General features: G+C 46.1%; 1 protein-coding gene across 3 annotated transcripts in view; it reads right to left on the bottom strand.

The window, feature by feature from the left end:
• RALY (RALY heterogeneous nuclear ribonucleoprotein) overlaps window positions 1-2,066 on the bottom strand; it is a 285,584-nt gene extending 283,518 nt beyond the window's left edge. For all 3 annotated transcript variants that reach the window (XM_039499403.1, XM_039499407.1, XM_039499406.1), the window contains exon 1: window positions 2,006-2,066. The gene's annotated coding sequence lies outside the window, so the exon portion shown is untranslated. The remainder of the gene's footprint in view (window positions 1-2,005) is intronic.
• Between the last annotated feature and the right edge of the window lie 16,171 nt (window positions 2,067-18,237).

Below are 18,237 nucleotides of genomic sequence, written 5' to 3'. Positions count from 1 at the left end.
TTAACCGGGACCACTTTAAGTGAGGAGTTACTGTATAAGTAGGGGCATTGCCAGCAGATCGAGGGACATGATCATTCCCCTCTATTTGACATCAATGAGGCCTCAGCTGGAGTACTGTGTCCAGTTTTCAGCCCCACACTACAAGAACGATGTGCAAAAATTGGAAAGAGTCCAGTGGAGGGCAACAAAAAGGATTAGGGTGCTGGAGCACATGACTTATCAGGAGAGGCTGAGGGAACTGGGATTGTTTAGTCTGCAGAAGAGAAGAATGAGGGGGGATTTGATTCCTGCTTTCAACTATCTGAAAGGGGGTTCCAAAGAGGATGGATCTAGGCTGTTCTCAGTGGTACCAGATGACAGAACAAGGAGTAATGGTCTCAAGTTGCAGTGGGGGAGGTTTAGGTTGGATATTAGGAAAAACTTTTTCACAAGGAGGGTGGTGAAGCACTGGAATGAGTTACCTAGGGAGGTGGTGGAATCTCCTTCCTTAGAGGCTTTTAACAAAGTCCTGGCTGGGATGATTGAGCTGGGGTTGGTCCTGCTCTGAGCAGGGGGTTGGACCTGCTTTGAGCAGGGGGTTGGACTAGATGACCTCCTGAGGTCCCTTCCAACCCTGATAGTCTATGAACACCATGGTGGGACACTGCTCCTTACAGTTTAATGCTCTCAGGGCAGGGGCAGTTGACACAGATGCACTTTGTACAGCCTTTATGCTCAGTGATACTTAAACATGTATGATCCGTGCTGTTCTGTGCTCTACAAGACTACATATGGTAAACGCATGTCCCTGCCTCAGTCTCCTCCCCACCGCAGGGCATTCTTTAGGCTGTGATCTGAGTCCTTGGGGCACCTGGGTGCAGGAAAGCAGGCAGGGCCCCCTTGCCCTAGGAGATTGCTACATACTGGGTGACCTCTCCTTCCTGGAGCCCTTTACCCAACTTCTGTGACTTTGTACTCTCCTGCCCTCTGCTCCCTCTACTTGCCTGGTCCCTGTGTGTCTTTATTTAAACCCCTCCTGGTCCCTTGTTCTCCTCCTGGTGACTTTCTGCTGCTCCTGCCTTCCCCCTCCCTTCTGGGGAATGAGAATAAAAGTGGTTTCCCAAGACTTGAACTGCTTTTTTGCATAACCTTTCGAAGGGCGTAACTCACTGAATATGCTTCCTTGTGGCTAGGCCTGGGAATTAGTTCTTGCTCCACCTGGCACCCCTGAAGTAACCCCATTGGTTACTCATGTGACAATCCTCTCTCTCACTTCACAACTGAGGATGCTCTCTCCATCACTCGGCCCTCTGGCCAGGTCACTATATATAGCCCACCCCCCAGGCTAAGGAAATCCCACCAGACAAGCTGGGGGGAAACACTGGCTGGTAAGGGAACCCAAGCATGCCTGCTATTCTGAATTCAAACCCAGGGACCCCCTGGTCTGCCCAGTCTCATTACTATTTCCCTGGGTTCCATCTTACCCCACCTCTCTATTTAGGGTTGCCAACTTTCTAATTGCAGAAAACCAAACACCCTTGCTCCACCCCTTCTCTAAGCCCCCCCCCCCACATCATCCCCCCCATCCTCACTCATTTTCACCAGGTGACAGATGAGGGGCTTGGGATGCAGAAGGGGGCTCTGGGCTGGAGCCAAGGCCGAGGGGTTCAGAGTGTGGGAGAGGGCTTCCGGCTGAGACAGGAGATTGGGGTATGGGTACAGCTGGGGGTGCAGGCTCCAGGATAGAACCAGAAATGAGGGGTTTGGGGGTCCAGTCTGGGCATGGGGATGCAAATGAGGGGTTTGGGGTGCAGGAGGGGACTCTGGACAGAGCTGACTGTGCTGACCAGAGCTACCAGGGTCCCTTTTTGACCAGGCATTCCAGTTGAAAACCAGACACCTGGCAAGCCTCTCTCTATTGTCTATCTCTGGGTTTACCACCAGGCTTTCCTCCACTCTCTATAGCTACTTCTCCCCTCGCTAGGCCTCTTGTAAAACTTCCTAATCCAGGACATGGCTTACTCACCCCATAGAGCTCTGCCATGTTCCCAGCCAACACCCCTTCCCTCCAGGGAGTGACTACAGACCTCCAAACAGCCCCTTCCAACTCTCACTTCCTTGCTTTATAATCCTAGCCCAGCTCCTCCCCCAGCAGGGCTTCATCTGCCATTAGGCCCTGTCAAGCCCTGGTTCCTTTCCAGGTGCAGCTTCTAGAGTTAATTGGCCCTTCCTGACCCTCATCAACCTGCTTAGGGCTTGTGTGGGGTGGACACCCCATCACAGAGCTAAGTGCCATTGTTAACCTTCAGTATTTCCCATTGTCCCTGCTACAGGCCCCGTCAGCAATGGCGGATCCACATACCTATAAGCATTCATGATACAGTAATCTTTCATAATTCATCTTCACATTGTCAACCAGAATTCATCAATTGTACAGAGATAGTCCCAGATCATCACAGAGGGATTTCCTGGTCCTGCTTGCAGGCTCTGAGGGAAGCCATGCCATCTGGGTCCTCGGAGGCAGGCAGCAGACAGCCAGGCTAGAAAGAGCCAGTATAAAGCAAGGTGGGGAGAGGTGTGCTTCTGTTTTAAGGAGCTGCTTGTTTTCTCTCTCTCTGTTTGTTGGCTTCTTATGAGTTATCCTTCTGAACTCTAAGAAATAAAGTTGTGTTAGGATGCAACTTTCCAGCCAGAGTATTTATGTTTTTATCTAATTTCTCTGTGTGTATGCTGTTGACACAATATTAATGAAGTTTTTCTGTGCCCCCAGTAATTTCTGTTGTCCTTCTCCAAACTTTTACTATTCCTGCTATATTCATTCACCATGGGGTGACCCATACCACAAGCAGGGGGAAGATTTCCCAGGACCATCCCCCAGCTTGTGTGTATACACACACACACACACACACACACATATATATATATGGATTTGTCAAGTGATTAAAAAAATTAATTGCAATTTAAAAAAGTAATCTTGATTAATTGCATGGTTAAAAATAATAGAATACCATTTATTTAAATATTTTTGAATGTTTTCTACATTTTCAAATATATTGATTTCAATTATAACACAAAGTGTACAGTGCTCACTTTATATTTATTTTATTACAAATATTTGCACTCTAATAAAACAAAAGAAATAGCATTTTTCAGTTCACTTTATTACAAGTACTGTAATGCAATCTCTATCATAAAAGTTGAACTTACAAATATAGAATTATGTACAAAAAATAACTGCATTAAAAATAAAACCATGTAAAACTTTAGAGCCTACAAGTCCATTCAGTCCTACTTCTTGTCCAGCCAATTGCTCAGAAAACCAAGTTTGTTTATATTTGCAGAAGATAATGCTGCCCGCTTCTTGTTCACAATGTCACCTGAAAGAGAGAACAGGCTTTCACATGGCACTGTTGTAGCTGGCTTTGCAAGATATTTACGTGCCAGATGTGCTAAAGATTCAGATGTTGCTTCATGTTTTGTTTTTGAGTATAATTATATAACAAAAAAAAATCTACATTTGTAAGTTGCACTTTCACAATAAAGAGATTGCACTACAGTACTTGTAATATGAGGTGAATTGAAAAAGACTGTTTCTTTTGTTTATCTTTTTACAGGGTCAATATTTGTAATAAAAAATAAATATAAAGTGAGCACTGTACACTTTGCATTCTGCGTTGTAATTGAAATCAATATATTTGAAAATGTAGAAAACATCCAAAAATATTTAATACATTTCAGTTGGTATTCTACTGTTTAACAGTGTGATTAAAACGGATTAATTTAGTTGCAGCCTGGCACACGGGGTCACGGTGCTGCTCAGGTTTGGCCTGATCTCCCACCGTGGAGTTGTGGCTAGACCAAACCTGAGCATCACTGCGACCCTGTACGCCAGGTTGCAATGCCCGGAGCAGGGAGCCAGGTCCCGTCCCGTGAGAAAGGAGAAACTGCTGAAGGGTGAGTATGGGGCAGACTCGCTCAGCTGCCTCCTCTCTGTGCCTCTTCCCCCCGCCTCCCCCCCCATTCCTGGGCCTCCCATCCCCTGGCAGCAAGACCCAAACCCTAGGGGGTGGAGAATGAATAAAACAAAATAATAATAAATTCCCCAAAAGTAAAAGAAAAAAATATACAAAATCAAAGGATTTCATAGGGCTCTACATATACAGTACAATCAAGTGAACTCTTGATCTTCTTTTTGACAAACTAAACAGATTGAGCTCTTCAATGCTCTGACGATAGCCATTTTTTGAGTTCTTCGCTGCACTCTCTCCAGATTTTTCAACATCCTTTTGAAATGTGGCCTCCAGAACTGGACACGGTGTCCCAGTATCGGTCTCACCAATGTCACATAAAAGCACTTCCCTTTTCTCACTGACTGCACGGTTTATATGTCTGAGGATCTCATTAGCCCTTTTTTGTCAAAATTATGGGCATTGCAAATAGATTTTTAAACAAACTGATTTCTTATTGATATGGGACCAGTTGTGTCAACATTACTCTTGTTTAAAACCTTACTCTGGAAACAGCTGTATAAAACTTAATGGGACTACCATGGCGTAAGGCACAACATGAAGTGAGCAAGACTGTTTAAAATAAAAGGTAAGTGAAATTCACCCTTCAGCATTCATTGCAAGTGAGGTTGTTCTGCATTCTTTATACCATGCGGAAGGCTAGAACTTAGGCACTAATTACATCTCTCTGGATTTATAACATCTCTGATCTTGCAGTGAATTCAAAATAATATATAGCAAGTGTATAACTAAGTCCTTTTAAATAAGTAACTACAAAGTGCATAAAAATGCTTAAGGGGAAAGAGCCTTTGTACTGAACTCAGCATGTGAAGTCAGATCGCACTGAAAGATTGAACAAACAGACCTGTTACCCTTGCAACTGGACCTGATAGAAAAGACAGAGGCCTTTTCTATGTTTGCCTCCTAATGTACTGGAGCTTCATTATCTTTTTATAGCAGCACCATGATGCTTAAAGCTATCCCCCTGTATCAGCAAGCACTCCGTGATGGTCTGTCACTGGTGATATTGGTACTATTATTAATTATTTGTATTGCTGTAGCACCTGGATGTCCCAACCAGTATCAGGCCTCTATTCTGCTGGGTGCTGTATACGGGCACAGCAAGAGAATCCCCATCCTGAATCGAAATGGACAAAGCAAAGTGCGGGAAAAGGTGTTATATTCATGGCATACACAATAAAATGTTCTTGCTGGAAGGTTGCAGTGTAATGCTGCTTTATTTCTTACAACCCAGAATGATAACGGATGGTAACCAATTACAGAAAGAGACAAAGCTGGCTGCTCCCTAAAACAGAAAGGTACAACTCACCCCACCTTACTGAAGGCTGCTTTTTTCCAGATTATACCCTTCATTACAGAGTCCCTTACCCACCAAGAAGGACCAAAAACCAAAGTGATAGCTTGCAATTCCAATTCTGTCCCAAGGGCTGTCAGTCCTGGCACCTTTCACCAGCATGAAAAATAAAATACTAATAAAAAGATACTTCTGGCTGTTGAGTGCTTGCATTGTAGTGTCTCACTCTGAGCGTTTTTTCCAAACAAGAGAGTTAGGGTATAGGAAAGAGGGATTTCCAAACCGCATGAAATGAAGCAGAAGAGACTGGATTTCATTAGGCTGCAATGAGAAATGCAAAAACTTTGGAAGTTGAGTTTTTCCAACATTGCAGCTCATTTGCTGGGAACATCACATTTTGTTTCACTAGTAAATACAAGATATGAGTTACGTGTTTATATTATGGTAGCATCCAAAAACCCCAGCCGTGATTGGGACAACATTGTGCTGGTTGTGGTTCAAACACAGGGTTAGATTCTGGTCTATCTAACCCACTTGTGTAGGAACTTACAAGGGGAGAAGGTGCTTGCTTGTTCCTCTGCGCTGGCTCCCCCTTTGTGGGTAGCAGTGCAATGTGGGGAGAGCAGCCCTGCAAGGTGGGCTGGGAATGGGTGGGTGGGGCATGGAGAAGGCTGTTTGTGATTCTGAATCATAATCTGCTTCCTGGCCTGTTCCCAGAGTGGCACCTTACGCTGCTTCGTACCCAGGACTCCTGGAAAACCCACAATTGTTCCCTAGGAAAGAGACAATCCGTTCCTCGGTGGGAGAGGCTGTACAAAGAATGATTTTTTCAGTTCACTGGCAGTGGTTCCAAAAAAAAAAAAAACCCAAACAAAAATTTGTCTTGGGTAAACCAAAAATCTTGTTTTGATTTGGAGAGTTTATTTTTATTTTGTAAGTAAATTTGCAGAGGATTCCAAAACAAAACCATGTTTCAAACTGAAATGTTGAAAAGGTTCATTTAAAAAAATGTTGACACAAACCATTTCAATTTAAATTAATTTATTGTCTCGACACAGTTTCGTACACCAAAACACAAATGCGTGAAATGTATAATCTGCATTTTTCACCCCAAAAAAGATTTGGACAAACATTTTCGCCCAGCTCTGCTTACAATCCAAAAGGTGCAGGCACCAGGCAGTACCTAGGCAATTGTGAGCTTGAAGAACATGCTGGCAGGTGAGTAATGTGAACAGGCAGGGGGCCTTCCGAATTCTCATCTCCAGCATGCCCCTGAGGAGGTGCATTTAGCCTAGAGCCAGGGTTACACTCAGGCATTGTGTGCAACTGTCCCTAAGATCTGCTGCCCTGCAAGCTTCTTCTGGGGCATTGTCACTCCCCATTCTCCAAGGCACATTTCTGCCCAGAGCACTAGTGGCACGAGTGCAAAGGAGGGGCTGTGTTGTAGCTGGAGCCTTGGAATGCTGGCTAATGGGTAACTGCACCACCTGGGAAGAGTGCGATGTATCCTCCACTCTGGACCAGTGCAAGGAATGGCCATAATCTGTCCCTTCTTTACTTAATGCATGTGTAGATTTATAAAATGCCTGTCCCTACAGAATTAGACTCCAGAATCCAAGCTGTCAAAGATAATTAAGTGTCTAGGTTTTACTGTTGTAAAAAAAGGCCTCACAAGGTGATCTGAGTATAAACTGAGGCAGCAATTGTCTTCCTGAGTCTGTAGAGAGACACCCTGAAGCAATTGCCTAATTCATTCCAATGGGATGTTCACTCTGAAGCATAATGATATCAACACTCTTAACAACATTGCTGCTGATTATTTTAACAGATCCATCCAGTGAATGTGCTCATCCACCACTGCTGGATACAGTGCTGGATAGTTGGGTGAGGAGAGGGGAGCAGTTACATTCAGCTACAGGTCGTCGGGTGGGAGAGCAGATGTTCAGACTCCCCCAAACTGCTGTGCCAACAAAGGGGAACTGATGAAAAGATGTGTCTTTTTGCCAGTGCTAAGAGTGTCACCTGCTCCCCATTGCCCAAAGTCCCACCTATGCCACAGCCAGTGGCTGCAGCCATCAACTCCCCTCCCTCCCCACCCCCAACAACTGCTGCAATGCAGACCTGCCCTGTTAATGCAAAGAGCTGCACCACACGGAGAACTCCGGCAGAGAATACAAGAAAAGAGATTTTGTATAAAAACAGAGAACACAATGGAAATGGCACTGACTGCGTTATTCATTGCCATATCTAACTCGAGAAGCTGCTGTAAATTTGCGGGACTATTTCAGAACTCAGCACCAGAATGCCACAGACTTCATCACTGGATCCCCATAGAAACAAGGAGGCCAGGCAGAAGGTAGGCTCAGCATGCTGATGACTGTACTGGTACCATGGAGGCATGTCTGTGTCCAGCCAAAATACACTTCTCTTGTGTTATGGAGAAAGATAAAAAGTCAACAGCATCTCAGCTGGGGAGGGAGGTAACTCCGGGATTGGCGCTGACTAAAAGCATTGTGGTAGAAGTTAAAAAGAACTCTCCCTCTCTGGGTAGCAAGTGTGACATTGTCTTAAAAAGATACAAACCCTTATATAACACAGCACATACGCCATGGCACAATGGCATGCCAGCTGCGACCAGTCGCAACCCATGCATGCGCTGCTGCAGCATATCATGGCACATGCCAGCTGCGACCAGTCGCAACCCATGCGTGCCCCGCTGCAGCATCTCATGGCACATGCCAGCTGAGTTGGCTGGTTTAAGATTAGTTGGGAATCCATTAGAGAGACGAGGGGCTAAATCCTGCTTTCTGTCACCCTGGATTGACTCCATGGATGTGAGTGGAGTCACTCTGGGGTTACAGTCACGAAGCTAAAAACAGAACGTGGACCACAGTCCACACTACATAATCCCCTCACACTGCCCGCCTCTGATCTCCACTCTGGATGTCCTGCCAATTGCGTGGCTCCCTCATGCTCTGTCCATGCAGACCAGGAGAGAGATGAAAACTATTCGTGCGCCAGACACCACTCCCCAGCCAACACATATTCAGGTATGAAGAAGATCAGGAGACTCTGTTACAGACAAGTGGTACCCGTGCATCTCCGAGCGGGGTTAGACAGTCAGCACTGCCGATCTTTCTTTCCTGACTAGAGATGACTGAAATAAGGTGGAGGGAACTAAAGGGGCTGCTGAATAGGAGAAGGGAAAGGGCTGGGCCAGCTTATTCAGATTTGAGTCCTTTCCTCCATGGAACTTATACTGACTGGAGAAAAGAACTGGGAATTGTCAGTTTTATCTGTGAGCTGCCACTACCTTCCAATGTGGCTAGGTGCCAGGCCATGCTCCCCTGGGAGTCTCAGGTTGTCCCTAGAGAGATCATTGTGCTGATCATTGTACAAGGAGAGTGGAGCAGGTCGAAAGAAAGAAAGAAAGTTTCACCCACATACACAGACACTTCTATTTTCTAAACTCTTTTGCTGGCATTTGCCCAGGTTTTGGAATCTGGTTCTAGCTGCTAATGAATCATTCTGCTTTCTTGTAAACAAGGCCCTTATTAGATTCACAAGCATGTGTTTGTTTCTATTTATACCTCTGCTTCCTATTAATATTTGAGGACACCACTGTGTAACGCTTGAATTCTTTCTTTCTGCCCTTTCACGTCGATGGTCCCCTCTCCCCAGTCTCTCTTCTTTCTCTTCTCAGCCTGTCAGTCTGTCTCTGACCCTCTCTCCCCATTGGCCTGACCCTGCAAGGGGTGGAGTGCCTCCTTACAGAATCAGGCCTCATCTCTCTTCTTCAGTTTCCCTCTCTCTTCTTTGTTTGTCTGAACAACAAACATTTTGGAACTACTTCCTCAAGGGCTGAGATCTTCAAAGCCGTATAAAGGGTGCGAAGACCCAATTCCATTAGAAATCAATGGGAATTCGGTGTCCAAATGCTAAGCAACTCAAAATTCTCACCTTAAAAATGTCTCAGCTCATCAGCTTATTCCTGAAGCAAGTCATTAACCCCGTGGTTTATTGTAACCCTTGAACCTCCCGTTTAGAACAGATGTCTCATTATTTCACGGGGTCAGAGTGCTGGCTTTAATGAGTAAAAAACAAGGCACCGCTAACATTCTCTCCATGCCCTGTATTTGGGGACAAGGCTGTGTGTGTGTGTGCACGCTAGGAGCAGCCTTCTAATGTAAATGTGCATCTACTGTGTCTTTTATAAGCACAGGCTTTCTCCGGGTGCCTAATGAGAGCATGGAGAGAAATGGCAATGAAAGCAAAAGAACACAGAGCCTGATATAACCTTAAAAGTTAGGTTGACATAGCTGGAGTAGCTCAGGGATGTGAAGAATGTACACCCTGGCACCCTGTAGCTACGCTGACCTAGATGCAGCTAGGTCTACAGAAGAATGCTTCCTCTAACCCAGCTACCACTGCTCAGAGGTGAATGACCTACCGTGATGGAGAAACCCCTTCAGGTGCTGTAGGAAGTGTCCATGACTTCTCCAGTGTAGCAGAGCTGCTGGAGTGCCCACAATGTAGACTCCTCTTCAAGCTAATTAACAGGAAATTAAATTAAAGTGACACACACTTCTGGGCTCCTCCATCTGAGAGGAGAGAGCGCTGCCAAGGTGTCATTTGTCACTCTTGCCATCCACTGTTCTGTTCCCACTTTTACCTCACCAATTGCCTGGGGATGGGAGGGAGAGAAGGATGGCAAAGCCAATATGATAATTCTCATTTACATAATAATTTCCCAGTATTGTGCTTAATAGTCTGAGAGCAACTGGAAAAGTATAGAGAGTCCAATCTTGAAGAAGCTTCAATGCACTAATTGAAATTAAATTACATGAAACTCAGTCTCTGTCTTCTGCTAGGCGGGAGATAATACACAAGCTCCAGTTTTATGCATTATTATTAATATTGATAAATGAACCATTGTGACCGCCCCAGAATTGCTTCCCAAATGTATTTTCCCTTCCCTCATTGCGGATAAGCCTGGGATGATATTTTTCCACATTAAAATGCCTCATTTGGTGCCCATGGGAATGGAATCCGTTAGCATTCGAGACAGTCATTATGGCAGATATCAGTGCCTACTGGAGGTGCTAACGCCGGGTAATGCAACTGCATTCTCTTTTTACATTTCTTCACATACATTATAGCTCAATTAATCTGTCAGGGTGACATTTCCATCTCAAACTAAATCTTTTAAGCTAGATTGGCAACCCTGCAAGTGTCGAAGTCTAATGCTTGATTCCCAGAAACTGGTCCAGCGGCAGGACAAACTTCCCCTACACACTGTCCCACCAACACACCTGCTAATGTGCTGGTCCAGTGTAACTTGGGGTTGTTGGTTCACCTTTGTATTCCTTTTTTTTTAAAATGATGCTTTACACAGAAAAGGTTGCAAGTTTTAAATGGGTGAATAATCAGCTATTACTTGGACTGCCCTTTTATTCATTTCAGTGCTTTCTATTTATATTCATAATACGTACAAAGTATTGTAAGTACACAGGTAAGTGTGTCGAGTGTCCCCTTAGTTGCTGGACTACATACAGGATATAAAACTATTACTGCCACCAGCTAATTGAATTATTCCTTGACCCTATGGGAGGACTTAAAAATCCTGATGTGTCTTTAAAACTCAATTTAATCTATTCTTGGACCACAAACACTAAAATCCTTTAACTGGGATATGGTTATTGCATTGCAACACTGCAGGGCAGAATTAAGGTTGTTTGGGTGCCTTAATTGTGCATTTCTTACCTTAACATGTGTGGATTTCTTTTCAGTGTAGCCATTGTTCCGAATTTCCTGGGTTTACAATGCTGGCTTTTGAGATAATTGCAACATCCCCGAGTCCCTTTTATCTTTAAGTTACTGATACACCCTTTCAAGCGTAACTCCTTCTTCACATCATGTTATCTCTGGGAATTAATAAAGTCTTCTCCCATGGCTTCAGGCTCTAGTCAATGCCCCTCTGACGGCCTAGATCACAGGAGAAGGCCCCTTGGGAGGGCCATTTGCTCCAGTGCAGCTGAGACACCAGTGCTTTTGGGGCACACTAGCAGCAGGACAGTGCTGAGTGACTCACTGCAGGATGCAGGGTGGGGAGCCTTGTTCCAGGCAAGCGCTGCTCCAGTGATACTGGCAATGCCTGTGCACTATGGGAAGTGCACAAGGTGTGTTACAAGCCCAGCCGTGGCTTGCAATACCAAACTCCCTAGAGAAGACCAGGATTGGACCCCTGAGAGCAGGATTGGGCCCCAAAGTCCCAAGACCTCCCTGAAGATCGTGGGAGCTTCCTGAACACTGCCTCTCCTGAGCAGGGCAGGACTGGCGACCTCCATCTATTGTAAACCACTCACACAGGGGACGTGTGCATGTCACTTTCAATCAAGCTAATCACATTAGAGACAGAAACCGGCTCTCCCCTGTGCTTTAGATGAGTCACCAGCTCGGAACACCAGGAAAACATTCCTGAAAACCTCTTGTCAAACAGACTTTATGTTAAAGGGAGCATCAGAAAGAGCAAAGTGTTTTTCTCCGGGGGTGCGCTAAAGCTCTGAAGTTAATTAATTGGGGCACATGAAAAGGCTCCATAATACAGACCGTTCAGCTGAGTTCAGGATCTCGCAATGATTCAAAGTTGAAAAAAGACAGCAAGAGGGGAGGGAGCCTGCGTATGTCCCCAGATCTTTGGCTTGGGAGATTTCTTCTTTGAGAGCCAAATTCTGAAATCCCTGTAGTGAAATTCTATGCTCCTGCCTGGGGCAAAATTCCCACCAGGCTCAATTCTGCCTTCCTTCCCCACCTTTTTATTCAGACAGTCTCCCACTGACTTCAATAGGAGTTTAGATGAGTCAAAAGTCTTGGTAAGGAGTCCAAGTTTTACCCCATTGACTTCAGAGGGAGCGTTGCTTGGGAACGAGCCACCAAATTTGGCCCTTAGCAATGGTTTCAGGAGCTTTTCTGTGGTGCAGGGAGAAAGAAGGAAGATCAGGGGCAAAATCCTGTGAGTTCAAAGTAGGGGAACTTGGGAGCATTGCCTTATTTCTCGGACACAGAGTAGATTTAAGCACAGACCAATCAGCCTACAGGCTTATCCATAGGGTCCTGGCTCCTAGAGTCACATGAGGATGTCAGAATCTTAGGTTTCGTTTAAAAAAAAAAGTTTCTTCTGCTCCCGGCTGTGAAGAAACTCTTGAGAAATGCAGCCCAGAGCCTGGGACAATAAGGCTTGGAGGGGTAAACCCCCCATTTGTACACATGGGGCATCAGCACTGAAACCTGTGGCTCTAGGGGCATCCACCAGTGTCAGCCCAGCAGAGAGCTGTGTGTGTGTTTATGGGAGTTGGGTGGGTGGTCTCTTGCTGTTGCCACCACGTCATGGCGGTGCTGGCATGGTGTTAGCAGGGCCACAGGACTTTGGGTATGAAGGCTCAGTTCTCCCTCCTCTTGGATGGCCCTCAGCTCACCTGAAGGAAAGGAGCAGTGGTCCGGGGAAGAAGAGAGCCACAAGACATTGGCAGTCCCCACCCCCCAACAGCCCTACAGATGGCTCCCGTGCAGTGCCCCTGCTCTACCGTCACAAGAACAAGCAGAACCAGAGCAAAGAGTTGGGGGCAATGGTGTGAGGGAGGGAGCAAGGGTAGAAATCAGGGCTGTGTGTGAAAATTTCCATTTCCATTGAATTTTTCTCCATGTTTTCAGATCAGCTCTAGTCTGCATGTTTTTGATTTCAGGTTAAGGAAAACACAAAACAAAGAACGAATGTGTCCAAGAGTGAGCGAGTGCACAGTGTCATTCTCATTCTGTAACAAGTATCTTGAATTAATGGTGTTGCCAATTCTCATGATTTTAAATCCCCAGCTCCTCAAATCACATGATTATATGAGAATCTGAGCCTTTAAAAAAAGAATAAATTTCTATCACTCAGTTGCAGAGAAACTTGTAAATCTGACCCCCGAGGGCTCAGAAACCAGTAAGCAAATAAAAAAATCTGAACATTTATTATTTTTAAAATCTAGCCATTCTCACCAGTTGTTGGCACCTGAGTCATGATTTTTGAACTCCTGGGTAGAGTTGGCCAAAAAATTTTTGATGAAACATTTTTACCATTTGTCAAAACCAAAACCATTCATGAAACAGGGTTGATTTTGAGGCATGGCCTGACTCAAAAAAAATGCCGAGAAAAATGTTTCAAAGTAGTTGCAATGTTTAGTTTCAACATTTTCAAAATGAAAAAATTCCCAATGTCCAGCTCAAAATGACTTTTTGTTTTGAAAGTAATTAGACTAAAAAACATGGTTAAAGAAAAAAGATTACAATTGAAATGGGATATTTCGTCTGACCCAAACAAAAAAAAATCATTTAAAAAAAATTCTTGAATATCTTCAAGTTTTTGACGTTTTGTTCTGATTTGAGACTTTTTCCTGACCAGTATCACCAACTCCTGGGTTTGGTGATACTGAATTAACTTGCACAGCACTGCCTTAGAAGAGACACCAAGAAGAGTCTTCACATTTAAAGGTGCAGTACATAAAAGATAGACTCCTGCCATCTCCACATTCAATATAGCAAAGGTCAGTGTGGAAACAAGGACAGCTAAACAACCTGAGGGGTTCTAGGAATTATTACATTGCCTGTTCTATGAAGTTCTGAAACTATGCGGGGGAGCAGCTCCTGAGTTATTCCAGTCTCCTTAATTATTTCATAATCATGTCTTTAATGCATTTGTAGGAGCTTGCAAGAATTGCTTTTATGCCTAATTGCAAGGCTTTCTGAGAAAGCAATCATTGCTCAGAGACATTTTCCAAGGATTTTGCTGTCTTTACTTTAGCCTTTGCAACATCAGTCAAGCAAGCAACACTTCAACAATCTCTCTGCAGCCTCACTCCCTTTTCTTTTCACCGTGTGCCGTAAAACCCTTGGCTATTATTATCCTTTCCCTATTGGTTCATGTCCTACAGCTACAGATGCTTATTTAGAGCCCACATGAGCAGCCTCCCTAACCAAGGAGGAGACATGAAAGGAGCAGAGAGCAGTTGTGTTGAAAGTCCCCAGGATGGCTTGGAAGTTATTTGTTGCCCGTTGAGGAGTGAAGGCTTTCATTTGCTTTCACCCAATGCCACTGCCAGTGGGCAGCCTTGGGAGGAGAGAGGGTGGGTTAGGAATCTGGTCACAGGTGAAAAACATCTGCAAATGAAATAGCGCTGGTATCTGACAGGAGAAGGCTCCCTCAGGCAACGCATCCCACACCTATGCTACAGCAGAAGAGAGGAGCACGAGCATTTGGACCAGATCCTTGTCAGAGTCACTTGCAGAAACATGTAAAGACACATATAGCGCCCGTGCCACACATACCTAGACCCAGGCACACTCAGTGCTAAGGACAGCCGTGTACCCAGCTTTGGGGATTGCTGAAGCTCCCTAGCAATGCACCAGAACCGTCAGCCCCAAAGTCCAGTCGCAGGGGGAAATGGTGCAGCAGGGTTCCCGGAGCAGCAGTGCCTCCTTTCATACCTCGAGCCACAGCGAGTGTGACACATTCTGCCTGGACCCAGCGGGCTCCAGGCTGCCTCCATTTGTAGCTGTAGCCCAAAAGTGGCTGTTATGTGGAAATGGGGCAGAATAATCCTCTCACTGTCACTCGAGGCTGGGCCGTCCATCCCACATCACTAGTTATGACACCGAGGGCTGCATTCAGCTCTGTGCTGGTGCCCGCACAGAGACAGAGGGGAGATGGCTTTCTCTCCCCTATTCAGCTGAAGGATGGGGCAGCCTGTGGGGCTTCCCTAATTTGCATTCCTGTTGCAATAGCCCTTAGGAGCACTTGCAGGGGCACAGACTTGCTAGGGCACCAGAACAGCCCAGCCACATCTTCCCCCACTCTCTCCATCCCCTGGCTCCTCTGCCTGCACCAGTGGGGGTTCCTGCAGAAGCATGACATAGAGCCCCTGAGCCGAGGGTTCCCCCCAGAGGGTAGGGGCCTTAAACTCAGATACTGCACATAGGCACTCAGCTACGAGGGTGATGAGTGCTATATAAGAACTTATATAAAATATAGAACACCCACCCCCTGGCTTGTTTGTGCCAGCCTAGCAGGCACAATGCAGCTGCAGGGTAATGCTGAATCAGGCCACAACGGCCAGATTTTCCCATCATGTGCACTGGTGTAATTCAGCTGAAACGGCACTGAGTTCAATGGAGTGATCCTGGTGTCGAATTGCTTTTCAGTCAGATTCAGGGTCCATCATGGGCTATGGATGTTTTAAAGAAGAAAGAAAGAAAGAAAGAAAAGCAAAAAGTAGTTGGTATGCAGAAATCCGAATGAAGTGGCTTGTTTCCCCAAGACCTACTCATCAGTGTGAGTAAAGACTTCACAATCTGACCCCAAATGAATAAGTAAATAATTTTGAGAAATAGTATGCGGCTGTGTGATTGAACAGTGTATTCTGATGTGCACATGAGGGGCAGAGTTAAGGTTATACATGCAATCTTCACTGTAGCATTTTGAGACTTCTTATTGTGTATTCATGAAATCTTCATGTTTTCTTAATGCAGGGGTTGTTTCCCCCCCCCCCCGCCTTTTACATGGAAAACACATTGTGTAATTACAGTTCTAGCCTGGTGCAACTCCACTGATTTCAGCATAAAAGTGAAGTAACGCAAAGGTGAATCAAGCCCATATAGTATAAATCTCTGACTCTTTACGGTTTCTACCAAGAATAAATAACAGACCAAATAACTATTTTAGCACCTGAGATAGCAAAGGAACTGAGTTTTATGATCAGTCTTGAACCTAATTTTTAGATTTGTATCCCTTCTTCTATCCCCCTTTACTTAATAAAAGCCCTCAGCAAACCTCTTTGGCCTTGTCTACACTGGCAAGTTTCTGTGCAGAAAAGCAGATTTCTGCAGTATAATTCCTGAGATGTATACACTGCCAAGCCACTTACTGCACAGTTGCAGCGCTGTAAAAAACCACCCCGACAAGAGGTGCACAGTTTTCTGCGCCGGGGCTACAGTGCCACAGTGCCAGTGTAGACACTCTGATCGATTACAGCACTGCGATTGGCCTCCGGGAGGTGTCCCACAATGTCTGTTCTCGCCTCTCTGGTCATCGATTTGAACTCTATTGCCCTGCCTCAAGTGGCCAACCATGAGCCCCACCCCTTAAATTCCATGGGAATTTTGAAAGTCCCCTTCCTGTTTGTTCAGTGATGCGTGCATTGGTCTCAGCGCATCTTTCCAGGTGACCATGCCTGCTTCATGCACTAGGAGATCCCCCACTTGAAGCAATGCTGAGCTGCTGGACCTCATCAGCATTTGGGGAGAGGAGACTGTCCAGTCCCAGCTGCGCTCCAGCTGTAGGGATTATGATACCTACCGACAGATTTCACGATGCATGACAGAAAGGGGCCATGACCAGGACACACTGTATTGCAGGGTCAAAGTGAAGGAGCTGTGGAACATCTACTACAAGGCCTGGGAGGCAAACCACCACTCTGGTGCTGCGCCCATGAGCTGCTGCTTCTACAAAGAGCTGGATGCAATACTTGGTGGTGACCCCACCTCCACTGTGAAGGCCACTGTGGATAGTTCAGTGGCTCACATGCCAGTTGAGAGTGGACCGAGCCAGGAGGAGCAAATCTTGGACGAGGATGTGGAGGGGGACCAGAGGCAGAGGATGACTCGGAGGCCAGAGATGCATGCAGCCAGGAGCTCTTCTCTACCCCGGAGGAGGCCAGTCACAGCTGTCGGAGGTTGGCAAAGCACAAACAGGAGAGGAGGCCCCTGGTAAGTGGGTTTGATTTTGGGAATCGCTGAAGCGAGTTGTTGGGGACAGGAGAGTTGCAGAACCAGGCTTGGGTCTGTACGATGCGCGTACCAGCACATACCTAGTCTGAGCGGTGGAACAGGGTGTTGATGGACTCCTTCATTCACGAAAATCTGCCTCAGATCACCACAAAACTCTCATGGAGATACTGGGCAAGCCACTGCTGCCAGTTCTTTGGCAGAGCTGCTTTGTTTCTTGCCCCATTAACGGTAACTTTCCGGCGCCACTCTGCCATCATGTGGGGGTGGGGGGTGAGAGGACAACACACCATTGCCACACACAGGTGAGCCGCATAAGGGCCAGGGCAGAAGCCGCAGTCTTGGAGAAGACCCTCCCTTGATTCCCTGCTCACCCTCAGCAGTGAGATATCTTCCCTAATGAACACAGCCTGTGGAAAATGTGGGGACAGGAATGATTATAAGCCCCCCTACAGTGCTGTCTCCCCCCAAGAGCCACGTGCCCAGTGTACAGTACAGTCCTGGAACACTGATTTCCCCTGCCCCTGCGGTTACTCACCATTTTGGCGGTCTTTTGGCTCATGTGAGCTTGCCTGGGGTCAGCTAGTTAGTGACAGGTATGTGAATCGTGGCTGTGTTTTAAATCACTGACTCAGTGGTCTCTGTGTTGCAAACAATGCTGCTTCTGTAAAATGTTGTGTTTTGGCTTCTCAGATATGACCCTGGGAGCCCAGCCTCCCTCTCTGTTATCGCCAGCTGAACGGCTGCACAGAATTAGAAAGTGGCCACGAAGAACTAAAGAGGACTTTCTGGGTGATGTCATGGTGCACTCCGTGGCTGAAAAACAAGAACTGAAAGAGTGGCAGGAGAGCAAGAAGAGGGACTGAAAGGAGAACGCAGCATGCCAGAATGAAGCCTCGGAACGGCTTTTAAAAGTTATGGAGCGCGAAGTGGACACGCTCCAGGCACTATTAGCACTGCAAACCAAGCAGCTCTGTACCTGCCCTCCCCTACAGCTGCTGTCGCAAAAGTCTTTCCCACGCACCCTCCAGACAATGCCAACAAACTCTTATCAACCTCCTGGCTCCAGTGTGTACCCGCTGCATTCCTCTCCTGCCCCATCACAGTCCAGCCCTGCGG

The sequence above is a fragment of the Mauremys reevesii genome, linkage group 13 (genome assembly GCF_016161935.1).
Source record: "Mauremys reevesii isolate NIE-2019 linkage group 13, ASM1616193v1, whole genome shotgun sequence".
Lineage (NCBI taxonomy): Eukaryota > Metazoa > Chordata > Testudines > Geoemydidae > Mauremys > Mauremys reevesii.
Note: the sequence above shows the minus strand (reverse complement) of the source record. Positions and strands in the feature narration are given on the sequence as shown.